The following is a 12,880-nucleotide window of genomic DNA, read 5'->3' as shown; positions in this document are numbered from 1 at the left end:
TGCTTACAGATTCAGATCTTATGTCCCATTATAAATATAGTTTATTTGTATATACATATGTATATAGAGAGATAAAAAATAATCTTATCGTACTAAGGAGCATGAAAACGCTGACATCTTTGAATTTATGGGTTTCTCGCAATTATCTAAACATAAACCATCCAGGCTTTGTTGTCCAGGATAGGGCATTAAATGAAGCTTAATCTTGGGTAGGAAAACAAAAGACGTTTGACACGCAAGACAGATAGTGGTCGGGAGGCGATGCTTTTATATTATGACACTGACATAGCGATTTCTTTCACGTGAAAATAAGATATAAACCTATACTTTTGAAAGCTTTATGTAAGGTAATTTTATCTTAATATTAGAAATAATATAAACATTGTAAAATTCACGAAAAATATTTAAAAATCCAAAACAGAATGTTAATAGAATTTTTTTTTTAAATAAATAATAATAGCATAAGTTGATAAAAAAATGCTATGCAATGGATTTACCGCGGCAGTCGCCTAGTGCCACACCTTTTTTTACAAATGCCGTGAAGAGGAGTCATCAGCAGCTCATAGGCCGATTATTTCTTAGGGTATTTGATAAACATGGCATCAAATTTACTTATCTGTTTCATGAACATGTATTTTCCTAAAGGGTTATATGCAAGCTGCGCTTGGCCTATGACGTTAACATTTTAGTTGCCCGACGCCATCTTTAAAGCGTTAAGGTCCGAACCAACGACTACAGAGCCCTTGTGGTCTTTTAAACCTTGTATAACTTTCTCTGTGGTTCAATCCTCACTTAAGTACCTAAATAAACGGATGAAACAGGAACACGCTTGGTTTCCATAGCGATACGGTAAATAATTCAATTTTCCAGCGACCGGATAAGCCAGGCAGTCGTGTTACAAACTATCCCGGTTAATAACGTTATTTTTAACTTATTTATGGGTTGAATTTTACGTTTAACAACCTTCGCGTCGGCTATACATTATTAAGGTAAACCTTTTACATATTAAACATTGGCTATTGAATAAATAATGTGCTGTGTTTTCTTCGAATTACCAGTGAAGGCATAAAGTGTTAACACATTTTTCCGGGCTATTGGAGATAATTGGACGCACCAAATGCCGGTGCGTCCCTGGGCGACGGAACCCACGAATAGTGAGTCAAATGGTTCAGTTCCCAATACGTAGTTTACTTTGTTCTTGACCAGTAGAGCGTTTATGTGATTTTAATGAAGCACTCATCATGTACTACAATAAGTCAACTTAAACAGGTTCTAAAATGAATTTTAGTCATTACTTTAATATTTAATCATTACTTTAATGAAGCAGTTTCATATAAACACTAATAGAAAACATAACTTATTTTAGATCGAGTGTTTACAAGCTTGCTTGGGGAGACACGAGAAATAATAGCAGCGGACCCGTACCTATTTATTTAAAACTATTTTAAAACACTGACATCAAAATTAATATATATTAGAAACACTATTACACATTTACAATATTATGTTTTTATATAACCCTAGGCTGTTTCATAGTCCGTGTCTTAAAAAGAAGTAAGTTTCAAGACTTATAACATTTTAATAAAACATTTTTATTGATAAAAGCATTCCAACGCTCGGCACACTGTTACATCGGTAAAATAACTACAAAATACTATTTTTATTCTTATAAGCACTGAAAGGCAAACATGACATATACGAAGAGAGATCGTACAAAACAAAACAGTAATAATAATAAAAAAACTAAACAAAAATCGATTTTAATTTCCAATATTTGAAAAACAAACTGTCACTTCATATGTGACAAGTATGTCTGCTTGAAGAGCCTTCTTCCACTGTGTACCCATTTTGCCCCCTGTTATATAAAAGAAAGCACAGAACTAATGTTAATTTACTAAGCATAACATTGCTATATAAACATGTATAACATACTATAGCTTAGGTATCCAATAATTTGTTAAAAAATAATTAATTTAAATATCACCACAGCGGGAATATTTCAATTGAACTTGTTCCTATTTCAATAAAGCAATAAATGTTCGCGTTCAAAGAATACCCTTGAGGGCAGTTAGTTGGTTTGAACCGATCACAAATAAACTAAAGCGATAAAGGCTTTTCATCCCAAACGAATACAATGTTTGTCGTTAAATAAAAAACCTTTTTTTGGTCGTGTATTATTGAATGATTTTCTTTTAACTATTTTTATACATATATATTATTATAAATAAGTAGTTATTGTAAAACTGCATGCGTGCGTTACGTTTTCGATACACGTCGATATAAATATTTATTTATCACTCGAAAGAACTCAACGACTAAAACATCACCATATTCTAGAGCTAGAAGACCGGCTATAGCTCTAGGCAGTAGATGAGTTGATGCTTCCAATAAGAAGCTACTCCACACGTCACCACCACAGCACAGATTAGCTTGTAGGCTGATTGTAGACGGAGGGTAAAACTTGCTGAGTTTCTTGCACGTTCTTCTCAGAACAAGGCCTCCTGGTAGTTTTGCGAACGGGTGGCGTAGTTTTGTTCTTTCGCGAATTTTGTAAACGTTTTTGACATTCATAAGCATGCCTTAAGACGCATCTAAATTGAATAAATGGTTGAATAAGAATTTGATTTTGCAAATAGGCGCAGAACGAAAAACAAAATTGTATATATATAATATTAGCATCTCTGATGATATCATTGAATACGCAACGTAATTTACATCGCACATATCCCTTAAAGAGGTGTATAAAGTAAACGAATTTCACACGAGGACTGTTTAAGCAAATGGCCTTAAAGGCCCAAAACATTTAAAGGTTACACTGTCACTGTTATTTTTAATAGCTGGCTATTAAAACCTCGAATTGAGTATAAAGAACAGTTTGTATTTCTATGCCTATATAATACAAATGATCACGGAGAAGATAAAAATCGAGCTAGAGGAAGCTGAACAATATTTGTTTTAATTAACTTACCATGTTAAGACCTTCCAAAAACAGGTAAAATTTATCTTACGGTTTCAATGTCTACAAAAACATTCATGGTTCCTATTCGAAATTTAGTGGTATATTTAATTTCGAAAGAAAACTACTGTGGTATACTTAATTTCGAAGAAAATCACACAATCCGTGGTATACCATAGATTGTGTGATTTTCTCGAAAACTTTTTTTTTTTTTTTCAAGAGCGCATCGTGCAATCAGTCTTCTGACTATGAGCAGATGAGTTGTAGGAGGACTGACGGGTGGAAACATTCCTCAATAGGAATATCTACCATAATAATATTAGCTCAGACAATGTTGCCGAGTTCAAGGGTTCTTCGTCTTTTGAGACGGCTTATACACTCGGGTAGGGTGAGTTGAACAGCTAGGTGGTTAGGATGATTTTCCAGCCTAGTCTTGTACTTCTGGGCGTACAATTTTATTTCCGCTTTAACTGTAGGTATGCCCAGGTGTTCATGTACTTCAGCGTTTTTAATAAACCACGGCGAGTTGCTTATTTGTTTAAGGATGTAATTTTGTGTTCTTTGAATTTTAGTTTTGTTAGAGTCGCATGTTGCTCCCCACAATTGTATTCCGTAGGTCCACACGGGTTTTATAACAGAGTTATAAATAAGGAGTTTGTTGTCGATGGACAATTTAGAGTTTCTACCCAATAACCAGTGCAACCTCTTGTATTTCAAGTTTATTTCAAGCCGTTTTGCCTCGATATGCCTTTGCCATGTCAACCTACGGTCCAGGTGCAGTCCAAGATATTTGACTGTATCACTTTGAGGCAGCTCCCTTCCTCCTAGGTTGACAGGCGGGCATGTCCTTCTTCCCAGAGCGAATGTCACCTGCACTGACTTGCCCGTGTTTACCCCGATTCTCCATTTATCGAACCAGTTGCTTATTTCATTTAGGCTTCGCTGCAGCTTTAACGTGGCTTCTTCCGGTTGTTTACTCGAAGCCAGGATTGCGGTATCGTCTGCATAGGTTGCAATATTGACGCCAGGGGTACATGGTAGATCTGAGGTATATATGGTGTACAGCACTGGACCAAGTACAGAGCCCTGAGGTACCCCTGCAAGTATATCATGAAAGCCTGATGTACAATCCATCTCTTTTACTTGGAATATTCTATCGAAAGGATTTCTACAAAAAAATACGTTTTTATCCTAATATTTTTGATAGCTTTGCTTGCTTTTGCTGAAAAGAGGAATAGCAGTAAATTTGCTTATAATACTTTAACGGCCCTACATCAGTCACACCGTCGGCAGATTCTGTCAATTTAAATAATATTATCAGACGCTTAGGACTCGCGGTGGTAGCGGTTTGGAATTTTATTTTAATTTAATTATTTTCAAAACTCCCGAGACCAGATTTTTGTGCGGTAACGCAGCCGCTGCGGTTGCGATTATCGCCCGTAAACTTGGTGGTATATACTTTGCACACGGCAAATGATATTTAAAAATATTTTTATTTAATAAATAATATTTTTTTTCAAGTTTCTCTCAACTAAGGGCTATAAAAATATATGATCTGTAACTGGATTTACAAAAAAATCTTAAAAGCAATTCGTTCAAGCCGTTTCGGAAGAGTATTTACAAACACGAGAATTCTCTAATTCTGTAAGTATGTATATACTAATACATTATTTCCTACACCACAAATACTAAATTGACCACAAAAGCCTAAAGCCATCTCTGGAATATCTCCAAAAATAGACCCAAAACTCGTAAATTACTACAGATCGCTAGAATTAATGTCAACACCGCCCTTACTGAAATGAATATTTATTTAATACATAAAACAAAGCGTATTTTTATGTCATTAGAAAGCTTATTTCTTATCCTAATGGTTTATTTATATAAATTCACGAAGATATATAAATGATGAAATCAAAATTGTATAGTGTATGTACTTTTGAAGTAAATATTTATTTAGATTAAAATTTGCAAACAGTGTTTTGTCTGTTATATAGACTCCTCTCAAACACACGAAAAGTTTACTTGCTTTATATATATATATATCACTTAAAAATTTCTCATATTAACATCGCACCCACGGTCCCAAAAGTCATCAGGCAAGCACAAAACGCTGTCTTGCCGATAATAAAATAGATTATCTTTAAGTCGGAAAGATTTTGTAAAATCAGTTTTATTGCCAGTATTAATATCGCTAACAGCTTGTAACACAGCCCGCAACTGAGGAATTTCATATCTCCCGGAGAGGTCGTAAAACGAGATTGCTTGGTCCAGGAAGTGGAGTAAGTGGTGAATTCCGACCTTTATAATACTTGGTATTGACTTAACTTGATGGGAAACATTAAAATAAGGCTTTGTTTCTTAGGCTATATGGTGATTCATAGATAGATATCGTACATCTGGGGTAAGCTTAAACTGGTTTAATATTTTATACGAAAGTTTAGATATCTTAAATGTGCAATGTAATATTTAGAATAATTTTGTGCCGATTAATAATTATATTTATATATTTTACTTTTTTGGTATAGAACGATGCTGGCAAATGTTTCTATAAAAATTATTTCCAAATTCTTTTTCATTCATGTAACAATACAAACGATATAAAATAATGAAAAAATTGCCTTAATTATTATTGATTGGTATGAATAAAACTTAGAAATATAAAAAAAGAATTATTATAAATTAAAGAGTTGTTTAAAATTTAGTCACGCTTTAGAACAAAAAAAAAACAGATGCCGAATTTTTTACTTTATTAAATAAGTATTTATTTAACACAATCTAGTCTTCTTCAGATAAAAGTTATTTACACAATTATTACTAAGCGATAGTGTCACTTGATGAAAAACTCGTTTATCACATTAACAGATCAAACGTTCCCAAACTGATTCAGCCACCGATGGAATCCATTCACTCCGTGATCATATCGGTTCTAGAGTTTTAAAGAAGTGTGTTCTAAATATTAAAATACTAGAATATACATCTTGAACATAGTTCTCGATTTTCATGCTACCTAGACCTAACTTTACGATGATGATTCAGGTGTCGGTGTGCGCGCGCATCGTAAAAATTCACTCTCATCATTTTTCTCCATCGCGCTAAAAGAAGTACAACTTCAAAAATCATCTTAGTTATTTTGAATCGGCCGCGTGCATACTTAAATGAGACCAAACACCGTTCTGCAACTATTTACGATAAAACTAAATTTATAATAATTACGAATAATATACAGTATGTCCCATTTACTATGAACACCTGGTGTATGTATATTTAGTCCGCTATTTCAGTCCGGGCAATGCTCCCGCGCAAATACAGGGCGATTACGAGTTTATCTATAAATTGCACATTTGATAGAAAACGTAGCATCATAGTTTGTCTTAGTATGAGGCAGATACACCTTTGTATGGGTGAATATAAAAATAATTAAGATTCCTTTTAATCATACAAAATCAAACTCTAGATAATAGAGCGTGCGATTTGACAACGCAGCGCAGGTGACAAAAAAAATAGTTTATTAAATTAGTAGCAGACTCGGCCAAGCGTTGCTGTGGCTAAGGTTTTTGTTATATTACATAGTAGTAAATTAATCAAGGGAAACCGTAGGAGAACTTATGTGAAATGTTGGTACCACGACACGGACCTAAACTAAACTACCTTTAACTCAGCGCCATCTGTTAGAATTGTATCAAATAATAAACAAATGTTAATGTTATCGTAATTTTAGTAAGGATGCCTATTTTTTTTGAAAATGAAATATAGCCTATGTCACTCAGGAATGATGTAGCTTTCCAACAGTGAAAGAATTTTTCAAATCTGCCAAGTAGTTTCGGAGCCTATTCAATTCATACAAACAAACAAAAAATCAAACCTTTCCTCTTTATAATATTAGTATAGATAAAAATAAAATATTATGAAAATACCTAATTGCGCGCTGTAACATGTTTCAGACAAATATTTTGCTCAAACACTAAAAACGCCACTGTATTTGATTCCCGACGAAACAATACAACAAATACAGTAATAGGTTACGAAACTTCAAAAGAACAGCCTGTATCACACTCGTGTTATATTCACACGTATGTTTAACATTGTATTTGAACGTTTCCGAATAATATTGGAAAACAAGATTTATTATATACGTGTTTATCCAACTGCCTTGTATATCACGGAAATATTATATTTATAAAGAGGCGTTATATATCAAGAACACGTTTATTCTATTGCTTACGTGTAAATTCATTTAAATATATATAGTTTACTTGTGGATTCGATAGACTGCGTGATATTTGAAGCGATTAGGATATTACACTAAGTATTAAAGTACCGGTTGCAGTTCCATTTGTCGGGCTAATTTGTGAATTTAACTGCCGACCCCTCAGTAGGCCCCAATATCTCTGGAAAGACGCCGTGGTGATGGAGAAAGCGAGCTCCAAGTGCCTTATTGGCAAGCGGTTTGAAGGTGGCGTTTTCTAGTTCCTGAGGCCAAGGCTTAACTTGGATCGCGTCGTAAGTGATCCAGCGAAGTAAACGAGTATGAACTAAACTGTGTGATGTTTTATTGATTATGTAATTGTTAAAAACATGTTTAATGTCAACAATAATGTTGTACGAACGTAGCCTTTTATTTGACAAATCTTCTAAACGTCGTTTTTTTTATATTATTTATCGAAACATCATAGAAGCAACAATTGTATTATTTTAAACTTTATTTAACATAAAAATAGAAAACTATTTTTCTCCCATTCATGCAAAAGACAATTTCTATTCAGTGATACAATGGCGAAACTCGTAAGAAAATAGCAAAAACTTAAGTATTAGTAAAGTTAAGTTATAGATTTGTTATTGAACAAAATGATACTTCAAAAGTACCGACGGAAATAGAGAAGTTGCTTGTTTGAACAAACAAAAAGTTAGGCAGGCTCAATATTTATATTGCCAAGGGATACAGTTTTTGTTACAGAACGGTATCGTGTAACGAAAGTTTGCATATTACTTTATTTTGAGAGGGGGAAGAATTTAACTCTAATTTGCCATAGAAGAGTATTAGGGTTATATTAAAAGTCGACACTTAACGAGAATTCTAACTACCATATGGCATACAATACGTTTTTGAATTGAAAACAATCTGAGATTGTGGATTGTCAGACCGTGACAGTCGATCGATGTCATATCTGCATCCCAATAACCAAACCCTATGAAGACATTCCATTTTTTGGCGACGGATGGAATTCAATCTCTTCGCTCTTTACACTCATATTTGATAATCAATATAAACTAAATAAAGTAAATAGAACCGTACAAATATAATTAAAATACTGGTGCGGCTTGTGATGCGGCTGAAAAAGCTAAAGTCTGCAAATACAGGGGTCTAGGCTCTGAATATGATTTTGTCCCATTCGGTGTCGAGACCCTTGGTCCGTGGGGTCCTAGCGCATTAAAGCTTTTTAGGGAATTATCAAAAAGGTTAGTCGACATCACAGGAGAACGAAGAGCTGGCAGCTACCTCGCACAAAGAATTAGTCTAAGTATTCAAAGGGGCAACGCTGCTAGTATCTTCGGAACCTTGCCTAAAGGGACTCCTTTTAATAATATTTTTTAATACTTAAATTTTAATTATTAAAAAATAATTTTAGTTATTAGATATATTTTTATGTATTATGTTATTTTTGTATTAAATTGTTAAATAAATGATGTTATTATTAAAATATACATGTCTATATTTAAAACATGTCAAATAGATTTTTAATCATTTAAAAAACTGGTATAATTAAAATCTTTAGATAGGATATTGGCACAGTTGAACGGTCATTTTCATACAAAAGTCTATCCACATACACCGATCCAGCCTACCATAAATAGCTCGTATCGACAGATGGCTATTACAATCCGTCGATTAGCAGACGTTTTTTTTTAAATATTTGGAATAAGATGTCTAAAATGGATTGAGATACGTTATTGGGTTTGGGCGATAGTCAATGACTGCGTTTGCGCATTAACTCAAAGACAAGCCATATTTTTTCAAAGTTCACTTTAATATTAAAAAAATTACATTTAGATTTAAAATTGTTTAAAGTCAAGATTTTTTATTCATTGTGTGATTGGCTTTACATTACTGAACGTACTACGCGTTAGAACTTTGGCTTTACGCCAATGGATTTCCCTGACTCTGTGCCCAAGCACAACATAGTGAGGAACTGGGCCAAAAACTTGTTGATTACCTGCTTATTCAAGAAAAGTGTTCAATAACACCAAAAGACTAAAAAATATATGATATTGAATTGACCAATTTAGAAACAATGCTATTCCTTCCCACACTTCACTATTTAATTCAGTTTAGCTATTCATTAAATATCTAAATTTACTTTAACAAACAAATTAAATAACTTAAAATAATCCTACGAATTTGAAATGATAATCAAATCGTTTCACAGATTTGCTACGAGATATCATAATTGTAGCACTTGTAGCCTCTACGAACAACTAATGCTACGGGAAGCTACTACGTAATAACCAGTGATATGTCAATTTCCGAGTTGTCATGTAGTTTTCCTGAGAATTTCATTTGCTAATGAATTCTGAGTGGCGTGCTAATCTAAAACGTGCATTAGGTCAATCGCAATATTTATTTTATGAAAAGTCCATTCGTTATATTGTTTCAAGAAATTTAATTAAGTTTAATTCCATTAAAAGTTATATATACAAATTTATTTTGATAAATTTATTAAACTTTATTATTTTCATGATAAGTTTTAAGTTTTATTTAATGTATGTGTCATGAATGCCATAAAGTCAGCACAAGTATTACCGACCTAATATAAAACGCATTTTCCGTTATAAAATAATTCTGTGTGTTCTGATGTTGATATTTTTCACAATAGTATTTGTGAATGTAAAAAGATTATTCACGGCGAAGACTTGCAACCTAAGTTACTTATTTTAATTTATTATTTTTTGTTCATAAAGCTTAATATATGTATGATTTAGTGTAACAGCACTGAAGATGCCACTAAAATGCTGTGTACAAATGTAATTGGATTTCAGGTTATGACTGTATGTATCTAATCAATCTGTTTTCTGTTTCTGTGCCAAAATATAAAAAATAAAAATAAAATAAAATGATTTTCATAATATGTTTAACAATAGCAGTTTATATTATCAAAATTTTACGAGCGGCGTTGGAGTAAACAAACCGAGCGATCATTCAACATCAAAAGTACAATTGTTCTGTTTGCCAAGACTTTATAATGACTCAGTGGCTTTGATTCAACTTCTCAGAGGTCACATGAAAAATCAGTCGAACATTTCGACGCTCGTTAAATAAAATGAAAGTTTTATTGCAGTTCTCGAGTATCGCGTCGGTATACAAAAAATATAGTTAATTCCACTTTGGGTCCTTCAAGAAAAGAGTGTAACAAATCTTTAAATGCCGGTAACAGACTCGCGATACCTCTGGCATTGATAGTGTCCATGGGCGGCTGATTTAGTTAGTCTCCTTTTTGATCTCAAAATCACTGCTTTTCGAATTAAAAAAAAATTGCGAGGATTTATTATGTAGAGGTTAAGAAACTTTAACAAGAATAAGAGTCAAATGCGCTGCCGAGGTTTCGAATTTTTACCGAATATAATTAAATACTCAATAATATAACTCAATAATCAGTCGGCACTTTTCAGGCATGCCTAAACATTTTTTTGTAATCTTGGGGTACCTTTACATTATGTAATACTTACATAGTAAGAAAAGTATTTAAAGATATCTTTTCTATTTGCGACATTTCATTCAAGCCTTTTCCAGGGCTTATTTTCCTTCGACCTCTGTCGGAAAGAAAAGCGTTATTGCATACCAGCTCATCCCTTCGTGAATGGGAAAATTCTTTTAACGCCACAGTTCACAAACTCTATAGGTACCTACAGAGATCCTTCCTTATTTCGTTTATATACAATATCTTTATGAAGCTCCTTTTATGATTGTTTCAACAGTGTCATGCAGAACATTCCTTTTTGTGGAATATAACATTGAGAGAGTGAACATTTCCATGTAATTTTTGCCACGATTATCACATGCTAAAGTTAAAGTTAAAAGTTAATTTTAACTCTACACGCCCGGACTTCGAAAAATAAGGCCATAGTATGAAAAATTTACCCACTGTTCTTTAGAATATACAATACTTTTTGTACTAATGAATTGGCCTTGCCACAAGCTTTGCTTTTTCATTTTGAGGATGAAGAGATATTGGAATTCTAACCGATATTTTAAAACTAATTGTAGCCAAATCCAAAGTGAAGGGTTCATCCCTTCAGTTTTTCCCACACTCATAAATTGTAACCTAACATTCTTGTTTCCGATAAGGTAAAGTATATATGTAATACACTTGTATTTAATCTTCACTTAGTAATCGATTTAAAAAAATGTTTTTGGTTAATACAGCGTCACAACAAACAAAGAGTTTTAGCATATATTCGTACATAGTAAGTACAATAACTGTCTCCGAACTAAATTTATTTTCTTTAACAATTTTCAGTGACTATAATCGTTATACATATATCTCTTTTGCAGATAACTATTTAATAATCAAAATATAAAAGAAAGCCTTATTATTTCTATGGATGATTCAATTATAATTAAATCAAATCCACTTTTGCCAATGTCTATTATACTATACAAGCTTAGTGTATATTCAGACTTATATGTAAACTTGCACCCTAGTTTGCGAGGCATGCATTTCCATTGAACCAGATCGATACAGTGATACGCAAATTCTCAGGTTTCATTCATGGGCGTTCACTGGAAGCCTGAATACATTTTGTTATATTTATTTGATTATCATTTCTATATATATAGTTATAAAATTAGACAAACATATTTGCTTTGTTTAAAAATAAATAAATCAATGGTGCTTAAACCTCTTCAGGCTATGGCCTCAGATTTCTGAATCTGTTTCATGATCATTTTTAAATCTAATAGGCAAGTAGGTGATCAGCCTCCAGTGCCTGACACCCGTCGTCGACTTTTTGGGTCTAAGATGTGTCGGCTTCCTCACGATTTTTTCCGTCATTGTTCGAGCAAATGTTAAATGCGCACATAGAAAGAAAGTCCATTGGTGCACAGCCCGGTATTGAACCTACGACCTCAGGTATCAGAGTCGTATGATGAAGCCACTAGGCCAACACTGCTCATTTGCTTTGTTTATTAAGAAATATTTTTTACTAATAATAACAAAAAAAATGTCTAATTATAAGTTAGGTAACTAACGATGCAGACCAGTGTTGGGGGTTCAGCGTGCGACTTACATCCATTAAGGCTCGAACCCCGGCTGTGCACCAATGGAATTTCTTTCTATATGCGCATTTAATATTCCCTCGGTGAAGGGAACTTCTTTAGGTTACCTCACGAAGAAACCGGCTTGCCTGAGACCTCAAAATCCACGGCGGGAGTCAGGCACAGGAGGTTTACAAAACAAATGATCATGAAACAGAGTAAAAAAATCTGAGGCCAGACCTAAAAAAGGTTTTAATTTGTATTTTTAAATAACGATGCGTGGTCCATTATGAGAGTCAATACAATAATGCCATTCTAACAAAAAATGCCAGATTTTTTTCTATAATAGCATTACTTTGTGATACGCTGTTTGCAGTTATAGGTATGTAGATTATTGTCATTTATTTGGTATTATTATAGATCGATTGTGGTACAGATTGTGGACCTTAGAATACTTTAGCTTTATTTTACGTCTCTTTTAAACGGATATAAACATGATAACAAACATGGTACTAAAACCTCAAGTTTTTAATAAGACCGCGTTTGTATTTTGGCATCGCATATTCCAAGTTTATCGGTCTCCAAATTTAATTGGTAAGGCAACAAAATTCAACCACGCAACGAGGTTGTGGTAGGAGTGTTTAAAATAAATTACCTATTTTGTGTATATA

General features: G+C 33.3%; 1 protein-coding gene across 1 annotated transcript in view; it reads right to left on the bottom strand.

Moving 5' to 3' along the window:
• LOC110997233 (diacylglycerol kinase 1) overlaps positions 1 to 12,880 on the bottom strand; it is a 65,969-nt gene that overhangs the window by 38,964 nt on the left and 14,125 nt on the right. The gene's annotated exons all lie outside the window — the stretch shown is intronic.

This window comes from Pieris rapae, chromosome 15, assembly GCF_905147795.1.
Source record: "Pieris rapae chromosome 15, ilPieRapa1.1, whole genome shotgun sequence".
Classification (NCBI taxonomy): Eukaryota; Metazoa; Arthropoda; class Insecta; order Lepidoptera; family Pieridae; genus Pieris; species Pieris rapae.
Note: the sequence above shows the minus strand (reverse complement) of the source record. Positions and strands in the feature narration are given on the sequence as shown.